This window comes from Rattus norvegicus, chromosome 2 (genome assembly GCF_021556685.1).
Source record: "Rattus norvegicus strain SHRSP/BbbUtx chromosome 2, alternate assembly SHRSP_T2T, whole genome shotgun sequence".
NCBI classification, from domain to species: Eukaryota; Metazoa; Chordata; class Mammalia; order Rodentia; family Muridae; genus Rattus; species Rattus norvegicus.
Window position 1 is genome coordinate 135,548,247 of NC_141535.1, and position 23,714 is coordinate 135,571,960.

At 39.2% G+C, this 23,714-nt stretch overlaps 1 protein-coding gene across 1 annotated transcript in view; it reads right to left on the reverse strand.

The window, feature by feature from the left end:
• Positions 1–3,436: 3,436 nt before the first annotated feature.
• Positions 3,437–23,714, reverse strand: part of Slc7a11 (solute carrier family 7 member 11) — a 219,643-nt gene continuing 199,365 nt past the window's right edge. The window contains exons 13-14 of the mRNA XM_087622600.1: positions 6,620–6,707; positions 3,437–5,921 (exon numbers count right to left, since the gene is read on the reverse strand). The gene's annotated coding sequence lies outside the window, so the exon portion shown is untranslated. The remainder of the gene's footprint in view (positions 5,922–6,619; positions 6,708–23,714) is intronic.

Below are 23,714 nucleotides of genomic sequence, written 5' to 3' on the forward strand. Positions count from 1 at the left end.
ATAGTGCTATTTACTTTTAACTTCTTCAAACACTCCAAAAATGCATAAGCACTCAAAAGTCAAAATGCATGAATGTTTGTAGATTTAAGATGAATGGTTGGTAGCTCATTTATAGCACAGATAAGAATGTCTTGAAGCAGCCACATAAAAGTGCAAGTTAAAATTCCAGAAATCAATTGACTTTGTAGATTCAGCTTTGAGAACTCCTTGTAAAGGAAGAAACACTGTGGGCTTCCTGAACATAGGAGTGTACTCTGAAGAGAAAACGGGACTTCAGACACCGAAGAGAATTGAATTTCAAAGAAGCAAGAGCTCCTGTCATTGTCAAGCATCCCTCAGGATTTGCTGAGGGAGAATAAAATGCAAACACTGCCCTTCAAACATGGGGTTTTAAGCTGTCTAAATATGAGAGTCTGGGGTGTTGTTCCAAGATTCCACTGGGCAAGGCACAGACTGAAAATGCCCAAAACTTAAACTTAGTTTTTAATTATCTGGGAAAATCTCTGTTCTAGCACAAACCACATATACTTAACACAGATCCTTTTCCTTAATAAAATTTGCATGGGAAAATAAACATAACATATGGCAAAGAATTATAAGGCCTATGCTGGCAAGTGTTAGGAGAGGTGAAGGGACCCATTTCATCACAAATCACCATACAACATGTTGTCTGAGGCTGAGTGGGAATTTCGAATTTCAGTTTCTGACTCCTTCAAGGCCAAAATAAAATTAAATAAACAGAGCTCTGGCATTTTTCATTCTCCCTTCTTCCAGACTGCTGTGCATTTTCTGATGGTTCTGCATCTCTTTTTTTATTACTTAAGGAGAGAGGTAGCCATGACAGTAGTAGAATATGATTGAGAACCAAAGTTTTGATTTGCTTTGCTTTTTACCTCCTCATTTATCCTCATCTGGAGGTCCTAAGTTGTAATAAATTAATTCTAGCAAGTGTGTGTGTGTGTGTGTGTGTGTGTGTGTGTGTGTGTGTGTGTGTGTGTGTCTCGATGGGGAATAAACTGGTTTGCAATTTCAGTGTTGCCTCTATTTGAAGTTAGAAATTCCCAATACTATTAACCTATATTCTATTTTGCAGATATTGATCCTCAAATGACACATAAATGTCCTATCATTGTCTTGGGACTTCTTTCTCTGAGGAAATAGAAAATGAATGCCGCACGTTGCACACATTGTATAACAAGCATGTATTGTAAGGAAGAAACAGACTGGACAGTCACCAAGTGTTTGGATAAAAATCTCAGGTACAGCTACTACTGCACAGGGGATCAAAGTCCTCCATTCAAACTTTTGTTTTGATCAATTTCTGTAATGCACTGAAAGCTTGCTAAAAATTTTAAAACTTAAATAGAAACTTGTTCTACTTCATGATAACCTCAATAGAAGCAAATTCTGAAGTAGATCTGAAAAGACTCTCATACTCTCTACCCATCCCCTAAAATGGCTACCTTTAACCTCCATAACTTTAATAAAATTAGAAACAAAGACTTCTGAGGGAGTACTTTCCTATTCAGGAATAAATGATTTTTCTACCCTTTTAACTGCAAAGTTTCCAAGATGAGTAAAACATTTCTTCTTTTCTATTTAAATCACAGAGCCTTTGACCTGAACCTACTCAAAGATTGTACAGATGGCCAGAGATGGCACTTCTACAGCTGCAATTCATACTGCTTGATAAATATGGAGGGCAGGAAGTATGGACGATCTCCTGCAGTAAGTACTTTTAATTTAATTATAAGAGATTTGGGGTCTTTCCTGTAAGGGTCACGCCCTAAGACTGAGAGAACCAATAGTATATTATTTCCTTTTATTCCATCAGAAACGTCCATTAGACGTTAGAAATGAAGAATAATGTGGGTCTTAAACACAGGAAAATACAAACCAAGGGAATGTAACTGGGCCAGAAAGTCAGCTGGTTCGTATTCTAACTCAGGTGATGGCTGTGCTTTTTGCCCTTGGCTGGCATTTGACCTCACAGTCTTTCCAGATTAGCTCATTTTTAAAAAGACCCCGTGCAAAGGAAATGAAAGAGAGAGAGAAAGGGTCACCTACCCACCCTGGCCTTCAAACTCCAGGAAGAAAGGGAGGGGGATGTGTATGAATAATGGTCTTACTAGGTAAGGGAAATTAAAACTTTTACATAAAAGTTTCACAAGGTGGAGGAGGTTGAAAGGGAGGATTGTTAAATTTGGACCTTTGATAGGGTGGCTACCTTTGATCAAACAAAGCAAAATTATTTCTTCTTGCAAGTGTGTTCTCAGCTCTAATACATATATGGAAGAGCACAGGTGCATAAGTGTGGTGGTGTTGTTGTTGTTGTTGTTGTTGTTGTTGTTGTTGTTGTCGTTGTTATACAGCTGACTCCAGACATTTGAAGGTTAGGATTGTATGGTTCTCCCCATCTAGCATCAGCCACTCAAGGTCTTTCTTGTTAGATTCCATGTTGGACCTTCCTTCATCCATTTCTCCTCCCAAACGTTCTGCCTGACCACGGTCACCCTGGAGAAACTGTTTTAAAGTAAATTTTCCTTGTGTGTGTTTTTGAAAGACTGAAAGTGTTGTGCCATTGGGTTCTTTACACTATTATATAGCTCAGCACATGTGTTGCTTGCTTACTTAAAAATCTTGCAAAAAGTCTATTGGTGTTGTGACAGAGCACTGTATTTGATGACTTCTCCTGCTGTACCTGTGTTGATAACATTTATTCACTTATTTCCATGATTAATGTTATTGTAGATCACTTCTAAGAATTCAGCTCCTACAAATAACGTGACATTGAAGATATTTAAGCAGGACTTCAGCTTTCAATGTTTAATTATTCGCAGCAGGGTCGTGCTTTCAAACTTGTCATCTCTTAATCAATACCTAGCCTTAGGCATTAATGTCTTCTCTGTGCTCCTGTCTTGCAGGGAATGACTTTCCTATGTGCCGACAGCATAGCTGTTATTTTGTATAGTCCTTCGGATTTTTTTCCAGATCAGCTGGTGTGAAATGATAGCTTACTCTTGTGATTTTCATTTTCAAACACAGGCAAAGTAGGATAAGTAATTTGCATTTTTATGAACTATCCCAGTGTCCTCCTCTGTAGCTGCTTATTCCTCTTGTTCTGGTAAAAGAAAATACATTTTATTTTTCCTATTATGTGTAACTCCCTCTGCTCTCTTGTGGCTTTAACCCCTGATTCATAATAAATTTCATATATAGTATATCCCTCATAAATGTTTACAAGTATCCTTTTGTTCCTAAATACCTATAAACTTCTCTGTGACATTTAATGTTGCAAAACTATCTCTTAGCCAACAACACAATATCTGTAAATACTGCACTGACTGCCTCTCCAGTACCTTCAGGACCATGTATCTGGATAAAAGACTAAAGAAGTAAGAAAATAAATCCTCGACATTACTTGGAAATGATAGTTCATTTGTCTAGATTGCTTTTATTATATGAAATTACAGGCTTGACAAGACAGTGGTTAGGTTAAGTACTCCATAGTTCACATGTTGCTCGCTGTTTTTTGTGGTACCAAAGCTTCTCCCTCTTTAAGATTTTATGACACGTGGCGGCAGCCATTTTCTATTTCTATAACAGATGACAAGTTGTAAAGAAACATTTTAGCAGGGAGTTTCAACAAGAGGAGATTTCAGGGCTTTGGTTTCCATGTGCTAAGCACAGAATCTGAAGTGTCAGATGTTCTCATGTGTTCCTTCAACAATTTAGTATATTCAAGATACTGAAGAGTGTTGTGTGTGTGTAGGAGCTTCCATACTGTAGGACTAAAAGGAGGCCTCTGGGGCCGGGTTCTAAGAAGAGTCCCTCTCATCTATGCTAAATTTAGAGGCTCTGGAGTAAGCAAGTACACGTCTTTTAGCCCTGAGCTATTCTGCATGTAGTGACCCACCTAACTAAATGTAGGAGGGTCAGAAACTGAGGGTCAATGCCACAGTCAATGAGGTAATGGCTGCTTAAGCATCAAGTCCAAGAACTATTTGTCAGAATGCAAGGCAAAGAACAGAAGAAGTAGGCATTGTAAGATATATCAGCCAACAGCTAGAGATTCAATTTCCATCGTGTAATAAATTAATGAGAATAATAGTTTTCATTTCACATTTTAAAATGTAGATAAAATTAATGACTCATCTACCATCCCACCTCAAGTGACGGTCAGGCTCTAGAGCCAAATAGTCAATGTCTAGAGCTAAGAAAAAAACAGAAGTTATTTTTCCCGACGTGGAATGGAGTAGTACTTCACATCATAAATCTTGTTTTGAAGATAAAATTTCACTAAAATGAGATACCATAAAGTCAATGTCATTGTAAGAGGGTGGGATGTGACCCCAGACAGTTTTAAGGGTCTAAATACACATGTCATCATAACTCACAAAGCCAAATATGACCATAATTGTTTCCCAGATCAATCCTTCTACTACATTTAGATCACACTGTTCCCCAGTGATTGCCTCTTACTTTCTCTTTTCTCTTCAAAAAAGAAATACTAATCAATCATGTTTGTGTTTAATCAAATCATAAATCTCAGGCATCTAATATTATAGACTGTCTTTTCTTATATAAGTTTCAAGCTGGTCAGGTCAGCAACAGGGGTGAGTGGGAGTGGTCTTTGTGAGGTATAAATCATTCCTGCTTTTGTACTTCAGAAGACAAGAGCGAGGAAGAGAAGCAGTGCATTCAGTGCAGTGGTCTCCAGCCTTCTAAAACCCTCCACATGCAAGCTAACATCCATGGGTGGTTATGATCTTTTACTCTCTTGAAGAGACATGTGTCCAAGCTCATCCTGAGCTGATGATGCAGTTCTACAATATAAAACTATCCCTGGTTTCTAAGAACCAAGTGCCAATGTAAAAGTTATCGTGAATCCTTTCAAATAATCAAAATCTACCAATGGAGAATCAGTATGGACTTAGGTGTAAAGAAAACACAGTCAATAATCGTAACTCAAATTCTATAAAGAAAAGTAGTTTCTACAAATTTGACTTCTGGGCCAAATCTTCAATAGTCAGCAAACTATTCCTTGTTTCCTATTCATGATTTGTAAGCCTATATTTCTGTTGCAAATTTCTTTAGGACCAAATCTCGTGGCCATGAATCTAACCAAGTGCATGATGATTTGTTCTGCGATGTTTATCTACCCTTCACAAATGGTGGCATTGTCAAACATATTGGGAGTAAATCTAAAATCCACTGCTCACTCCCATTGTGTACTAGAATGCTGTTGACTATATTGAAATAGAGTCATTACTGTATCTACATGTTATATGTCTACTTATTAAAAATACTCATTTATTTCTGTAAAGCTAAGGGCTGCATTTTCTAAGATTTTTACTTCCAGTATACTGGAACCAATACAACTTGCCCTGGTGACAAACCTCCAGCCCACAGAAAGCAGCGCAGAGCTCATGGAAGGTCTGTGGTAGTTAAAAATGTATATCATGGTGGAAAGTTTTACCAATGCCACTGAGTGCTGCAACTGTACCACCCTCACTGTTTCCCTGCCAGACTCCTTTTGCTCATGTCTACTGAGGAATTGCAGCTCAACCGCTGTCATTTGTTTTCTCACCTGTAATTCTCTGTCAAGACAGTCACCTGCCTGCCTACAGGACCTGCTGGATAATTCCTGCTTGTCTTCTTTTTTTTTTTATACTGCACTTCTTCCGTCTTCTGACAGGTTTCTTTAGTCTGATGTTAGTGCTCAGCTTCATTTTTGTTGATTTGTTTAAAACTGTTTTGCTTTTCCGTGTAGAATTCATATGCCACCTTAGGCCCACTTCCCAGTTGGAGTAGCCAGGCCCGTTAGGCACTGATCTGGGCTGAAGGGAGAGAAGCTTTGCTGGGTGCCAGGTGCTGCCAGGTGCAGCTCTGCAGTGCAGGATCTTAATTGGCCATGAGTGCTGTGGAAAATAAAAAGTCAGGAACAGCTTAGGAGAACTGGTTCAACAGGTTTGTTGGCAGGGGTTGGGGAGGGGCATATATACCCCTGGAGAGGAGGCCAGAGTCTCTGAGACAAGGTTTTTGTGACCTTTTCATATATATATACTCAAGGGCAATAGGATAAGGGGATGGGAGTGGAGGCAATGGGGAGGGAGTGTGTGGTGGAGTGTCAGGTGTCAGATGGCGTAGGGAGTCTGGAGGTGGGGAGGGTTGAGAGTAGTGGGTTGGGAGGAGGTGGGAGAAGAAAGAACCCCACAGGAAACTACAACAGCCAGCAGACAATAGTTGAACCACATCTGGAATTTAAATAGCATTTTTTGGCTCTACAAAGCCCACTCTTAGAAGAAGGGACAAGACCACCCTGGTGAATAAGATCAGGAAGTAAACCACAATTCTGCCATACTCAGGACATGATCATGCCTCAAAGTCCTTGCTCATTCTATTGGAAGAAAGGATCCTTGCTTACCATTCAACCTGAGTAAAGCAGTTGAACCCATGCATTCTGATTCACTTAATGCTTTTCCATTGATAATAGAAGCAGTAATACATTTTGATCAAGAAGCAGATGTCACTGTAGTTTCTATTCAATAGAACCCACTAAAATGTTCCATTAGTAGCCTTCCAACATAGAAAAAGAAAATCAAAATTGTTGTCTCACCTGAGTGTACAGCAAGAGTAGTAAGCAGTCTAATCATCTAGAGAACTTCAGAGCTCTGCCTCCCAAGGACATGGTCAGCTGACCCAGCCTGTGAAAGAAGGGAAATGATTTTTATGAACAGAAATCCAAGAGATGGAGAATGTAAGGATTGAGGAAATGACTGTCAAGGAATTTTCAAAAAACGTTCCCAAGTTGAGAACAGGGTTAACATGAAGACAAAACACATGAAATTACTCAACTGTTAGAGAAAAGGAAGCATTAACAAAAGGATAATGCGAATTATTGCACAGAACTAGTGGAGAACTTGCTTAGCATTGGCAAAACATGTTTGGATCAACAACAACAGGAAAAAGGAAGAGGATGGAGAGGAGGAAGAGAAGGAGGAAAAGGAAGAGGAAGAGGAGAAAAAGTATAAATTAGAGAAGGGGAAGAAAAATTAATCTTTAAGAAATGTCAGATGAAAATTCTCTAGTCTGAAGAGGAAGCTAACATCTAGGTATAAGAAGAATGCTGATTTCCCTTCAAATACAAACCAAAAAGAAATTCATTGTGACATAACTGAAAATCAAGGACAAAGGGGAAACTTTAAAGCAGCAAGAGATAAGAATATCTCATACAAAGGAGTTCTATAATTTGCAGAACTCTCAGCAGAAACTCAGCCAGCTGAGGGAAAATTGTCTCCTAAAATCAAAATGGTAGGGAAAGCCACATCAAAATAACAGCAGAGCACCATCCTGTCAAACAAAAATAACATATACAGCAAAGATATTCTTCAGAAATGAATGGGAGCCGAAGGGGCTTTGCAGCTTCAGATCAAATAAGAAATGGTTGCTTAGGCAAGCAAGATGACTTAGCAAAGGAGGAAAGCTCTTGCCCCACAATCATAATGACATGATGCTACAGTAGAAGAATCAATGTCTGGAAGGTGTCCTCGGACCTCAATGTGCTCACCAGAACACATCCATGGATACACACACACACACACACACACACACAAACACACTCACACACACTCACACACATACACTCAGACACACACATACACAGACACACACACAGACACAAACACTCACACACATACACAGACACACACACAGACACAGACACAAACACTCACACACATGCACAGACACACAAACACACATTCACACACATACACACACAGACACACAAACACACACTCACACACATACACACACAGACATACACACACAGACACAGACACACACACTCACACACATGCACAGACACACAAACACATTCACACACATACACACACACAGACATACAAACACACACTCACACACATACACACAGACACAGACACACACACAGACACAGACACACACACTCACACACACACTTACACAAACAAACACACTCACACACTGACACATACACAGAAACACAAACAAACACACTCACACACACAGACACACACACATACACAGACACATACACACATACACACACAGACACACACACTCACACACACACAGACACACAAACAAACACACTCACACACTGACACATACACAGAAACACAAACAAACACACGCACACACACAGACACACACACATACACAGACATACACACACATACACAGACACACACACACATACACACACACGCACCCCACGTACCTTCCTGCCTATGTGAGAACAGGCTTCCTCGGAAGTTATGCCCATCTTCTGCAGCATTGCTACAAGCACTGTCCCAAAGATGAAAGGTTCTTTGTGCCCTGGAATGGGAGCTGAGCATCGCCACTTCCAAAAACACAAAGCTAGAAGACAGAGCCGCATTTGTCCCTCCTTATAACATTTTGAATTCAGCAACAAGTACATGATTACTAGTAGAGAGTTTAAATATACCTTAAGAAAAATGAAGAAAAGAAATGGAAGATACCAAATCTGCACTATCGTTTCCTTCAGAGACATGCTTGGCTGAGGTAGGATAGGATTGTGTGCACAATGAGATGCTTCATTCAGTAGAGACAAACTTGGTCTTGGAAATGCTCAGCATATTTATTAAATTGAGAAAATCAGATAACAGTGGGAGGCCCAGATAGAGAAGGTGCTCTCAGTCAGTGATGATCGATGCCCTTTTAGCGCATTGAGGTTTGTGTTAAACTGCCAGAGATGGAGGGAAAGCGCCACTGATATCACTCATGTTTGTGTCTTTTCATCTGTCCATTCTCAATGGTAACTTAGTCAGTCTAAATTTCAGCTATTTTATCTGGAAATCATTGTCTGAAGTAAAATTTGAATATAACAATGATAAACGTGATATTAAAAAGTTAGGTCCATTTTCTTCATTATAGTGGTGAACCTGTGGTCTATAAATATGATTAGAAATCAAAAGATTTATTTGTAAACAGGTTCTCTGTGAGATGTACTATGCTACAAAGTGCAGTATCCAGTTTCCTAAACTAAGGTCTGTGGAATGTCGGTATATAGGCCCAGTGAAAATTGTGGTAGACTTTCCATAATATCCTGAACTAGTTTTCACAAGTGATGAAATATAATATGGTAATTTAGTCAAGTCAGAAGAACAGTGGGCACTATATTTGAAGACTCAATAGAGGGAAAATGTTAAAAATCCACAATCTATTAGTCAAAAATTAGTGAAAATAAATCAAATATATATTTTAAAGATTGTAGCATATTTTAATTACTGTTCGTGTTGGAGTTAGCACTTTCATTAAAGTTTTCCCTTAAGTCTGAATAGACAGCTGTGCACCCAGAGGTCCAACTCCCTCTTCTAACCTCAGTGGACACCTGTGCACACATGTGACTAAAGTAAAGTAAACCTTTAAAAAAGACTTTTCCAGCATCTGTATAAAGCAGCTAAGCCATTAACATTTAGACTCTACTTGTCTGCAGGCCTCCTCTCTGATATCTGATTATGTGTTATTTTTTTAATCCTGGCTGGAAGAAAGAACTAGAATCTCAAAGGTAAGATTGAAATTTTTTAACATATTTACATTTCTGAAATACGTTACTTGGTATGGTAATTGCCAGGTTTTAAACCATTTTTTCTTGACAGCTGCTGCCTTTAGACTCAAGAAATGTTCCAACAGGTAATATGGAGAAAGGAGGGGTAGGGGAGAAAAGTAATGAGGCATGCTTTAGTAAGACATCTGTAGTCTTTTCTCTGTTTGGGCTTTTCCCCTGTCAGTTTGATTAATGGGATGTCTTTAAATGTATCTCCTTTTGGATATCTTATATCTCAACAAGTCCATTTCATGTTCTTGCCACCAACATTTCCAGTAGATTTCTTCTGACATGTCAGAATGACAGATAAGTTTCAGTGTTGGCCTTATAGAGAGCTCATTATTGTTTCGAGCCAGTGCAAATACCCTGAAGGTCCCCTGGCCAGGGGGCCTGTAGAGAGCCATGTCATTTCCGAAGTCATACTGGGTAAAGGTGGAATTGGGCTTAAAATAAGGGTGTGCATCAGCAGTCAAGGTCAAGTGCTGGTTTTGTCAGTATATACAATAACTTCCTGTCTTAGGAATGGAAATATAACCTTCTAAGTGCTTCACATGGACTTTAAGCCTCCTTTTAGACAGAGAACTGTCAGTGATTTGACTAGAAACTATAAAATATGGATAATACTGAAATTAGACCAACTTACTCTATTCCTGAAGGAATATTTGAATGAAACAATTAAAACAATTTTAAAACACTGAGATGTCATTTTTATTCCAAGGAAGACTTTAATATAAATATACCTACACATGTATTATCACCTTTCTAAAGACCATTGTCTTAAATGACCCCTAAATTATTCATTTCTGTTAAATATATACTTCCCAATATGTGTGTATCATGATAAAGAGGCTAACTTTTGAGTAGAAGGACACAGCAAACTTACATGTGAAAAAAATCTACTAAAGTATTTGTACATCAATTGCATGGTATTTTAAATATCATTGGTCCTCTCATTAAAAATTTAAACTAACAATCTAAATCAAGTCTAAAGGCACTATTGAAAGTGGGGTGTTGATAAGCAATTATGCCCTAACTACTTCACCAGTGTGCCAATGGGCATGATTTCATTGGAAATTTCACTGGCGTTAAACTTAAAGATGTCAATAATAATTTTTTATTAGTTTTGAATTCTGAGCCCTTAGAATTGAGCCATTCCTTCATTGACATGGCCTCTTTGTGCTTTCTTCTGTACAATTTAAACCAAAAACAACACAGCAAGATCAATTCAAATATAGATTTTGGGTAGGATTATTTTCTCAGATAAGAGAACTATTCAAGCCATTGTTAACCTGCATTCAAAATCAAGCAAAGCATTTTGAAAGATATTTAATGTGTTTCAGTCAACTAAGAATCAACTAATGGGTAAGTAGTTTCTTAGCACAAATTTTACTTTCCTAATATTCCTGTGTGCATAAGTATCTTAGCAAGAAACTTAATATCTCCTCAAGAAGAGTTTATAAATTATGTTATATAAAAAGATCCTGTCCAAGACATTTAAGATTTCAAAATCATGTTTATGTTACATTGAGTTATTAAAAAACCATGGTGTGACTGTGTATCATCTAATTCAAATATGCCTTTTAATTCTTCTATTCACTACAACATGTAAAAATAATCAGGAGAAGTTGTCTTGAGGCTGGGAAGATGGCATAGTTGCTAAAGTGTTTGCCTTAAAAGCAGGAGTTCGATTCCCCAGTCCACATATAAAAACCAGGTGCAATTTGAATTTCCAGGATGGGGTGGCATGGTAGGCTGGTCCTTGAAACTTGTTGACCAATAAGACTAGCCAAAACATTGAACTTCAATCTATTGAGACATTGTCTCAAAATAAGGTGGAGAACTGTTGATGTAGTAATGATGAAGACTTCTAGTCCCCATAGGTACATACACACTCTATCATGCAATACTACACTCACATTCATATACAAACATGTAGACACATACACTACACACACACACACACACATACACACACACACACACACACACACACACACACACACACACACACACACTCATTGAAAGTTGAAAGTGACCACATGCAGTTGGAGCCCAGGGTCAGCCCATGTATAGTCTTTTGGTAGTAGTTTAGTCCCTGGAAGCTCTGGTTGGTTGGCGTTGTTGTTCTTACGGGGTTGAAAGCTCCTTCAACTCTTTCAATACTTCCTCTAATTCCCCACAAGGGGGTCCTGTTCTCAGTTCAGTGGTTTGCTGCTAGCGTTGACCTCTGTATTGGATATGCTCTGGATGTGTCTCTCAGGAGAGATCTATATCTGGTTCTTTCAGCATGCATTTTTTAGCGTCATCAATCATATATATATATATATATATAAGCATATATATATATATATATATATATTGATATATATATGGGCCACATGTGGGGCAGGCTCTGAATGGCCATTTCTCAGTCACTGCTCTAAACTTTGCTTCCATATCCCCTCCCATGGATACGTTTACCCCTTTTAAGAAGGAGTGGGAGCATCCACATTTTCGTCATCCTTCTTCTTGAGCTTCCTGTGGTCTGTGGATTGCATCTTGGGTAATTCAAGTTTTTGGGCTAATATCTACTCATCAATGAGTGCATACCAAGTGTGTTTTCTGTGATTGGGCTACCTCACTCAGGATGATATTTTCTAGTTCATTCCATTTGCCTATGAATTTCATGAAGTCTTTGGTTTTAATAGCAGAGAATAGCCTTGTTGGGCACCAGTGGAAGGGGAAGCCCTTGGTCCTGCCAAGGTTGGACCCCCAGTGCAGGGGAATATGGGGGGGCAGTAAGTGGGATGGATGGGGGGAATACCTGTATGGGGGGGATGGAAACTTATGGACAGGAAACCAGGAAAGGCAATAACATTTGAAATGTAAGTAAAGAAATATATCTAATAAAAACAATGAAACAAAGAAAGTAACCACATTTATTAAGTACTAGTCTAATTGCTAATAATGAATTCAGAATTCTTAATTAGCTATGTAAACATTACTCTATTTTTGTTATTCTTCTACTACTTAAATATCCATGTGTGTAGAACCATAACCAGTATGACAAATAGCAAATGTGTGAAGGTCGTCTCAGAGCGTACGGACACCTCGTTATGCTTCTCTAGGAACAGCACGTCTTCCATTGATGGCATTTGTCATTTCACAGTGGTATGTTTGCTGCAATAATAATCCAAACGAACCAATGGAGAGGAGATAAAAATATCTTTAAGCCTCTGCATTTTACTTCCGAAAAAATATACACAGAATGAATGTGATTCTAACTGTCAGCATGAGTCTCACCATTGTAACAAGAGGCTGAAGGGTCGAATCCTGTGTCTGTGCTGAATACGGTATTGTTCTGATAATGTGGTACACAAGTTTAAAGTGAAAAAAATCCCAAAGGCCATAATTTAAAGGGCAGGGTTTTAAATAATTTGTAGATAATCATATCTAATTTCTTTAAGATTTACTAATCATGTGGTAAGTAGATAATCATACTTACCTTTTGAAAGAAAGTTTATTTTTATGTATTTCTATCTTTGTTTATGTCATGTAAGCACATGTGTGTGAGTGCTTGTGGATGACAGAAAAGGACACTGGATCTGTGCAAGCTGAGTAGTGGGCAGTTGGGCATTGTCAGATGTGGGTGCTGGAAACAACTAGTGCTCAACCACTGATCCTGCCCAGGGACAGCCCTGTTTAGTGTATTAACTAAATAAATGATTACTTCATAATAGTTTTATCTCATATTCACTGAAATCTCAAATAGTTAATTGGTTTACAAAACATACTGAAAGTCTTCACAAAATCCCATAGTTCAGGATTCATAACATAACAAATCAGAGGACAGTTGGTAAGTCACTTTGAGAGAATAATAAATTAGCCATCAAGTTAATCAGTAGTAAACCATATTACCTTGTCTTCATTGTTTATATTAACATCTCTGGCCATGTCTCAGTAATCTTAAATAGCTATAAAATGCTTATAATTAAAATACCACAATTTTAACATTTCAACAAATATGAATTTTAAATTATTAATTACATTTGTTACTAGTTTACAATTTCAAAAATTACCATAGAAATCCATAGATTTCCATACAAGGTTTTAGTACACGTTGCTTCACCTCCCATTTCCCTATCACCTTTCTCTATTCTCTGCTAATTGCCCCTAGATTTTGTCTTTTCATTTAGTCCTATTACTTTCCCCAAATTCTCCATTAAAAGTTCTCTTGTTCGGTCACGTGGCCCTCCGTTAGTTTCTTGGTCTCCTCCCATATCTACGAATGCCTGCATGCATACACTTAGGTTGGAGACGAGGACCCACCCACACATGACAGCAAACATATACTCCTTTGCTTCCTGAACCTCGGATACTTGGCAGAATAGCCTGCTTTCAACACCACCTGCTTTCCAGACACTTTCATAAGTTCATTTTCATATGACAGTAAAACCTCATTGCATATATAAGCTATATATTTTTAATATCCACTAATCTGATGGTTGACAGGTAAGCTAAGTTCCTGGTAGAAAGACGGTGTTACTCCATGAATGCACACTCATGGAGTGTAGAAACCATTTACATGCTTTTCCTAGACTCTGCTCCTGTTTGTAGTTACAAACACATCAAAGCAATAATCCACAGAGTTATCACTAAGCTTTCACAGTTAGCACTACTGGGGAATCATGTATGAATTAGCAAAACTGACGTGCAAGAATATAATAGTCAGACAAAAAAAGAAAGGGAGATATTTTCCTAACTGGAAACTTTGATGAAATCAAGAACACACATTCATATTTTATGTCACTCACAGTTATCGGTTTAATGCCATTTGGCTAATATTCAATTACCTAATTTTTGTATGTATTTTGAGGAGTTTATATGTGTGTAGTGTGTTCCTTTGTGTGAGTGTATATTAGTATGTGTGCATACACACATATCTGTGCACATGCTGTCCTCCTCAATTGCTTTCCACCCTATTTTTTTTGAGACATAGTTTCTCACTGAACCTAGAACTCACGTAATCCACTAGCCTGGCTGGCCAGGAAGCGCTGCCTCCCCTGCTCTGGAATTGCAGACAGGACTATTGCATCTGGGGTGTTTTTGTGAGTTCTGGGGATCTGAACTCAGGTTCTCAGATTTACAGATCATCTCTCCAGCCCATATCCAGTGGTTCTCAGCCTTCCTAATGCTTTGACACATGAGTACAGTTCCTCATGTTGTGGTGATCCTCGAACATAAAAGTACTTTGTTCTATTTCATAACTATAATTTTGCTGTTATGAATTGTAATGTAAATATCTGATATGCAGGATATCTGGTCTGTGACCCCCCCCCAAAGGGTTTAGAACTGATGCCTTATGATTTAGTTTTTATTTTTATGACTCAGTTCAAGTTTATGAGCAGAGAAACTAAATCGTAGATGATGTCAGCAGAAAGCAAATTTGTAGAATCCATGAATGAGAACAGGATTCAAGGGAGGGTAGACAACAGGCTCCAGGAAGTTTCCAGAAAACACCTCAATGCATCTCCACTATCTTTGTGTCTTGGCTTACATGTATGTTTTCTTCAGAGCCCCCAAGTCCAAAGCCACCTTTAGCAACTGCCATGAAACAACTTCGTTCTCCCACCTCCAGTATGATGGGCATTTGAGCCTTGGCTTCCGAGGCAGTTTATTCCACCAGGGCTCTACCTACATCCTAAAATGGTCCAAGTAGAGGAATATAAGTTTTTGAAAGGTGTGCATCACACTTTAAATTTCTATTGTAAACTTATTAAGGTTCTGCTTCAAGTCATGTTGATTGGAGAACACGCCTACCCTGACCCACTGAGTGTCAGTAAACCAGAGTCACTTGTAGGCTATGAATATTAAAGGAAAAATCACAAAATGGAATTCAGGGGGGAGGGTATTTTATAATATAGTGTAAAGAAAAACTTTTTACATAGATTCATAATATAGTAAAAAAAACTTTAAACAGTCATTTTCAAACATTTTTGTTTCAAATCACTTTCCTAAGTTTTCATTGGTAATCATTTTGAAAAGGTGTTTGTTAAGGATTTAGCTTAGGTAGCATGAAATGAAAAGAAGTTTCATTAAATTTATGGTATAAAAGTTTGACTGGGTAAAGCAAAATGTGCTTAGTATACCTACCGTTCTGTGAACTTTGGAGTCCTGACTATGATGGTTTTTCGTGATGGAACAGTTTGAAACTTTTCCTCTTCCAACATCATTAATAGGAAAATAATTTCCTGCTCTTTCTTAATTTGTGTGAGAAAAGAAAATTATACCTCTCATAGTATTATATATGCACAAATACATGTATGTATGTATGTATGTATGCATGCATGCATGCATGTATGTATGTATGTATGTATGTATGTATGCATGCATGCATGCATGTATGTATGTATGTATGTATGTATGCATGCATGCATGCATGTATGTATGTATGTATGTATGCATGCATGCATGTATGTATGTATGTATGTATGTATGCATGCATGCATGTATGTATGTATGTATGTATGCATGCATGCATGTATGTATGTATGTATGTATGTATGTATGTATGCATGCATGCATGTATGTATGTATGTATGTATGTATGTATGCATGCATGTATGTATGTATGTATGTATGTATGCATGCATGCATGCATGTATGTATGTATGTATGTATGTATGTATGTATACATCTGCCCAGTGTGTGTAGGTTAAATTCTAAGCAATTTTAGAAATCCACTACAGGTCTTGGCACAGACCCGCAACAAAGGAAAAGCTCCATGTTATGTATCTAAAGACTGCTAATGCATTTATATGGAGAGTGGAGTACAGGATGGCCCTCATTCAAGACTAAAATTTCATGTTTCTGAAGCTCAATTCAAATAACTGTTCTTATACTTCATAGGAATACTATAATCAGAGAATTCAGCAAATGCAACAAAATAGCTTTAATCACTGGAATCCGTGAACAAACATTGGGGTGAATGTAAAAATTACCTAGCACAGCCTCAGGGAATCCTAAAGAAGTTTGCTACACCATCCATGAGACAAAGATACTAACTAGTCCTGATTCAGTTAAAATTTTATCGTGGGAAATAGCTAGAAAACAAGTCCCAGGCAGCCATGAGCAAGTGCATATGATGTATGAGAACTCTTTCACAGACATTAAGAAAATACCAAGCAACAAAGAAGATGAATGTGTGCTGTGCCTACTTCAAGATGACGAGTATTGTTTGATTTATACATCCTAACTCAAGGACAGATAAAGTTCTCTGAGTATAAGTCTCATGGGAATAATAACTCTGCTAATCAGTCTGGCTTATGCATAGACAAAAACACTCCCTAAAACACATTGTTAAGATTCAATTTTTATTATCAGTGGCCAAGGCTTCAACAACTTGGATTAGCTTCTCATTTTTTAAGTTATAGGATGCATACCTGATTTTATTCCTCTGAAAATTAGAGTCTCTAGCATTTTGAAATCGACATAGTTTGTTCATTAATTTTCATATCCATGAGCGTCACCCGTTGTAAGATTCTGCTTTGTATAATGCACAATCGTTGAATTCTTTTTGATAAATGCACGTGTAGCAATATGTCAAGCAGGAGGGAAAGCGTTTTAATGGATGACAAATTCTTTTGTCTTTCCATCACTTCGTTTGAAAATATAAAAATAAAAGCTTCTTAGAGTTAAATATAGTTTTTAAGGTATTATTATTTTCCTCAAGTAGCTCATAAAATCATCACGTCAAGTTGCAATCTCTTGCAAGTTTATGTTTTGATGCAACGGTAAAGAGGAAAAAAGAAAAAAAACTCTAAGTTCTTTGAGGATACTGGCCATGATTTCCATAGTGTGATCAGAGCTCAGGCATTGGAAAGTTATGGGCCCTTATCTATTTTGTTGAAAATAGCATTCAATTGGAATGTACTGCAAGCAGTAGCTTATGAAATTCTACCAGTAGGGTAAGATCAAAACTAATTCTGGAAAATGTTTATTTTGGAATGTGTTCACTCCTCCCATGCTTTCCTATCTGACAATTGTATCACTGTCATTAGAACTCAGAACACTCACTTGGAAGCCAGTATTTATGAGGGTTTTTTTTCTATATCTCCACAACTGGAATCTAGGATGTGAATATTAATGCAGGTTTTCAAAAATGGCAAAGCTGGACATCATGATGAACGCCTGCAATCCAAACATTCCTCTGTTGAAGGGCATCTGGTTTCTTTCCAGCTTCTGATTATTATAAATAAGGCTGCTATGAACATAGTGGAGCATGTGTCTTTGTTGTATGTTGGAGCATCTTTTGGGTTTATGCCCAGGAGTGGTATAGCTGGGTTCTCAGGTAATACAATGTTCAATTTTCTGAGGAACTGCCAGACTGATTTTCAGAGTGACTGTACCAGCTTGCAACCCCACCAGCAATGGAGGAGTGTTCTCCTTTCTCCACATCCTCACCAGCATCTGCTGTCACCTGAGTTTTTGATCTTAGTCATTGTGACTGGTGTGAGGTGGAATCTCAGGGTTGTTTTGATTTGCATTTCCTTGATGACTGAGGATGTTGAACATTTCTTTAAGTGCTTCTCAGCCTTGCAAGATTCCTCAATTGAGAATTCCTTGTTTAGCTATGCACCCCACCTTTTAATAGGGTTATTTGATTCTCTGGAGTCTAACTTTTTGAGTTTTTTGTATATTTTGGATATTAGCCTTCTATCAGAGGTGGGGTTGGTATAGATCTTTTCTCAATTTGTGGGTTGCCGCTTTGTCCTATTGACAGTGTCCTTTGCCTTACAACAAACATTAAAAGCCATGAATTCATGAAATTCATAGGCAAATGGATGGAACTAGAAAATATCATCCTGAGTGAGGAAAAAAGCTCAGAATATCCACAATGCAACTAAGAGACCATATGAAGGTCAATAAGAAGGAAGACCAAAGTGTAGGTGCCTCAGTCCTACTTAGAAGCAGGAACAAAATAATCATGGGAGGTTGAGGAAAGAAGAAAGGAAGAGGAGAGAAAAAAGGGGGCAGGATCAGGTGTGAGAGGAGACAGGGAGATGTACAGAGGGTCAGGAAATTGAGCAGAGGTGTGTAGCAATGGCGAATGGGGGAGTGGGGGTAGCCAACAGAAAGTCCCAGATGCCAGGAAAGCAAGAGACTCCCAGGATCCAACAGGGACCACATTAGCTGAAACACCCAACAAAGGGGAGAGAGAACCTGTAGAGACCATATCCAGAGATTAGGCATGGCCCCTGGTTAAGGGAGGAAGCCACCCATCCCTCTCAAAATTTTAACCCAAAATTGATTCTGTCTAAAGGAAATGCCACCACAAAGTGTGGAGCAGAGACTGAAGTGAAGGCCATCCAGAGGCTGCCCCACCTGGAAATCCATCCCACATGCAGACACCAAACCCAGACACTATTGCTGATGCCAAGAAGTGCTTGCAACAGGAGACTGATATGAATGTGTCCTGAGAGGCTCTGTCAGAACATTACCATACAGATGCTAGCCATCCAACTGAGCATAGGAACCCCAGTGGAGGAGTGAGAGGGAGGACTGAAGGTGCCAAAGCGGTTTGCAACCCTATAGAAAGAACAACAATATCAACCAACCTGACATGCCCCCACCCCCAGAACGTCTAGGGACTAAACCACTAAGCACAAAGAATGCACATTGAGGGACTCATGTCTCCAGCTGCTTATGTAGTAGAGGACGGCCTTACTTGGTAGCAATGGGAGGAGAGGCCCTTGGTTCTGTGAAGGTTTAATGCCCCAGCGTAGGGGAATGCTAGGGCAATGAGGATGGGGTGGGTGAGTGGGTGGAAGAGCACCCTCATAGGAGCAGGGGTAGGGGAAGTGGGATAGGGGTTTTCAGAGGGAAAACCAGGAAGGAGGGTAACATTTGAAATGTAAATAAACAATATAATCAATAAAAAATTAAAAAGAGATTAACCATGTGCCAAAGCATGGTGTGTGCGTGGGTGCGCGTGTGGGTGCGCATGTGTGTGGGTCTGTGTGGTCTGTGTGGGTGTGGTCTCTGCATCTTAATCATCTTTACACAGAATGACTAGAATAAAAATATGAAATCAACAAGGGAAGTGTGGATGTGAGGGAAGGGAGCACCTATTCACAGTTCATAGGATTGAAAAATGGGTGCTGTCACTATAAAAGCCTGCATGCAGTTCCTCAAAGAGCTTGCCACCTGATCAGGCTACACCACTGTTTTAGTCATGCTTCTATTGCTGTGATGAGACACCATGACCAAGGCACTTAGAAAACAGTGTACAACGGCTATGGTTTCAGAGGTCTACAGTATCAGAGTGAAGGCATGGCTGCAGGAACAGCTAAGGGTTCACATTGAGGACAAGAAGAGAGAGGTAGGTAGAACACCCAGGTGGTGTCCCAAGGCTTTTGAATCCTCAAGCTTGCCCCCAGTGGCAACCTCCCCCTGCAAGGTCACCCCTCCTAATCCTTCCAAACAGCAAACACCTAAGGAGCAAATATTCAAATGCTCAAGGATCACGGGTGACATCCAAACCGCCACAACCACTCTTAGGAATGGAGCCGAAGCACTCTGTGCTGTGCATACAGATACTTGCTCGCTCCTTCGGACTTCTTCCTTGTCCTCTACAGCCAGGAAATGAACCCAGCCTAAGTGTCTGCTCACTGGTGGATGGGTACTGAAAATGTTATTCAGATGCACAATGGAGTATCACTTAACTGCAGGAAAACAAGTGAAACTTGAAGGGAAACATGGAGTGAGCTGTAAATAATCCTTCTGAGTGAGGTAAGCTGTACCCGGAGTTACAAACCTAGTGTGTTCATTCTTACATATGAATGCTCGATTCGAATCTTGAAGTATACATGCTTAAAGTTTTGAAACCATAGAAGGCGGGAAAGTAATAATTTAGCGGTGATTTTGAGAGCAGGGGGATGCAATTCAGGTGAAAAGGGAAAGGAAATGATGGGAAGGGAATGTTAAATAGGGGCGCGGGTGGGAGTGGAGGCAGAAGCAGGAGTGCTGAGAGATTGCTGTCGGTCAACGCTATAGTTCTCATTTACTCATCCTGCATCCAAACCTAACGTCAGTCTGCCGCACGCTGATGCTCTAGACCTCTTACACTTTAGTGATTCCGTGTAGAAAGCAAACATTAACTGTAAGCAAACTCTGAGGAACCAGAGCAAGGCCATCGCCAACACTGATTTGATGGAGCCTCTTAAGTGCAAGGTCAGTCAGTCAACTCACTTAGCACTCAAAGGGAAACGTGCAGGTTCCTTTCCTTCTGCATTTACAGCTGCCTTCATCTGTTTTGAAAAGAAGTCACCATTTCAAGGAATGTTTACGGCTTTGTTATTTTTTTAAGGAAAACCATGCTGAATTATTTGGACTTGAGAAGGTTCGAAGAGCCATCAAATTGCAAATTTCCCAAGCTCAGGAAATCATGTTCTCTATTTCGCTGGCAACTTTATAAGATTCTATCAAGGGCTTGCTCACAGAGGAGTAACTTTGTGCATAAAGTTTCAGGTCCCACATGTGGGTTAAGTACTTAAGGTCAGTGCTATGGCAGTTGAATTGGGCTACACCTTATATTTTGTGCACATATTAAAATAACAAGTGCACATTGCCAAATGTTTCATCACGATTACATCTACCCATTTGAAATGTTATTCAACCTTTCTCCTTTTTACAGTGTTCAGCTACAATAACATGGCTGTTAAATTCACAGAAAACACATTTTTAAGACACTCCAGTGCTGTATATTTTCCTGGCAGAACAAGTTTAAGACAATGTGGCTTAACTGTCTTTATCACTGAGGCTTTATTATCGGATTTAGAACAGAGATTAAGCTGAGCATTCTATACCCATAAATGGTCTCTGAGAATAAAAGCTGGGGGAGAGGGGTTCAGAAAAACCTCCCAGTGCGTCTCGTAATGAATGAGCCACTCATAGATACATGGTGTTTAAGATAAAATCATGTACCTTAAAGTACTTCAAATCCCAGAACACAAAACCTTTAAAACTGTAAAACCAATTGATTAAGAGTCTTGAAAGAATACTTATTTACTATTAAAAAAAACAGGATAATGGTTTGATCACACATTGGATTTGTTTTAGTGATGCGTGTGTTTAATATCAGGACTGTAGACTCAAGAGCATCCAAAATGCTGGATTTATTCGGTAGTTGCCTTCCTAGGTGTTTTGCTTCACTTTCTTTGGTTTGTTTTTCTCTTTGGTGTTCAGGTTTGAACATTCACCTCACAGAAGTGCTCACAGCTGGCTCACCTCTCCTGAGAACCGAACTGAAGGAAGGAATCCTCAGGCTCCATGAACAACACAGAAAAGGGGAGAGGGGTTAGGAAGCGATCTGTGAGGTTCCTGAAAAGGAAATGCCTCACTAAATATTCTTCTTCCACAACCAGAGAAAGCACTCCGGGAACGCTCAGCATTCTGGGAGAGAAGCTGCAGCATTGCTTATGCCCGCCTACTTTCTACTTCATTTAAATTCATTGTTAAAAAGGGTTCCGGCTTAAAGGCCATAGAGATGAGCTACATTTACCACAAACAGAGAGAATATAATTATTCCTAATTGCCATAATTCATTTAGCCAGAAGTTTTCCATGACTTGTTGAGTGTATGCAATGTCATTTCAGGAACAATAAAAAAGAATACTACTCCAAGAAAGGCATCCTTTTGGGGTCACCTAAGCCCATCAGAAAACACAGATGTTTACAGCACAATTCATAACAGTACCAAAATTCCAATTATGAAGAAGCAATGAAATAATTTGCTGACTGAAGGGTCACAGCATTAGGAAGTTGAGAGCGACTGCATGCAAGATGGCAGGGATACCTCCTGTGACCAGGTTAGACTCTTTGTCTTTGTGTGTGTGGTTAAGTCTTAGTTAACTTTTACGTGTGGTTTAAGACATAGCTTCCTAGTTGCTCATTACTATCTTACTCGTCTACCGCCATTCAGTTGTCAGTGACCATGAGGATCTGTTTCTGCAGACTTCGAAATACTTTAGCCATCTGACAATATTCAGTGTCTTGACTGAAAAAATCTACGCTGCTTAGCTCATGTCATAGCAGAAAAATTGGAGCAGCAGAAGTGTGGATCGAGTGGTCACAGACATACCGTCTAGAGCAGACAGAGAATGAGTGTGTACATGCTCTCTGCTCAGCTCGCCCAGCTCATGAAATGCCCTTGTCCACATTCAGGGCCAGTTATCCTACCTCAGTGAGCCCAGTTAAGAAAACCCCTCCCTGGCATCCCCACAGGCCAACAAAATCCCCACCATTCCTACTAAGACTCTCCCCAGATGATTTGAGATTGTGCAGAGTTGACCGTTACAACTAAACATTCCAGAGGGGAACCAATTATTGACATTATGAATAAGAGTTATACCATGTGCTTGAAAAGGATAAATTCGGTGGTAAAAACCAGAGCCTGAAAAGGAACTATGGAATCAGTCATGGATGCGGATTACAAAGGGGTTTTAGGAAGATGTGATGCAGAAAGCGACCCTTGGACAAACATTTGACAGAAGTCATAAAATTGCATGGAAATATCTAGAAGAAAAGATTTCAAGACAGATGGAGATGTGCGATACTCAGACTATGCAAGAGAATTTGAAACAAAGAGCCCTGTGGCTGCAAAGGAGAGTTGAAAGAGAGCATACATATGCCAAAGCACACTGTTCTCTCTGCGGCTTTTGATGGCTAATAAAAGGATAAATACAATAATACGGTAAACACAGAGATCCAAGGAACACAAGTAGAAACAAAGATCATAACACAAGTAGAATCAACAATGAAAATGGTACATTTTCTCCCAGCTTTCACACATGGGTGCTAACATAAACCATGCTAGAAAGTTTCAGACGTGATTATGTATCAGCACAGACAGATGATGTAGGTATCCACATTCAAAGATCTATGCCAGAAAGATATCCCTTCAGACACAATCCCAGCACTGGGGAGACAGCAATAGGGAATTGCTGAGGACCTGGTTACCCAGTCCAGCTGAGATAGCAAGTTCAGGTACATCAAGGGACACGATCTCATATAACGTGGAGATCAAGGAAGGCACCGCCTTTAGGCCTCCACACCCGAGTACT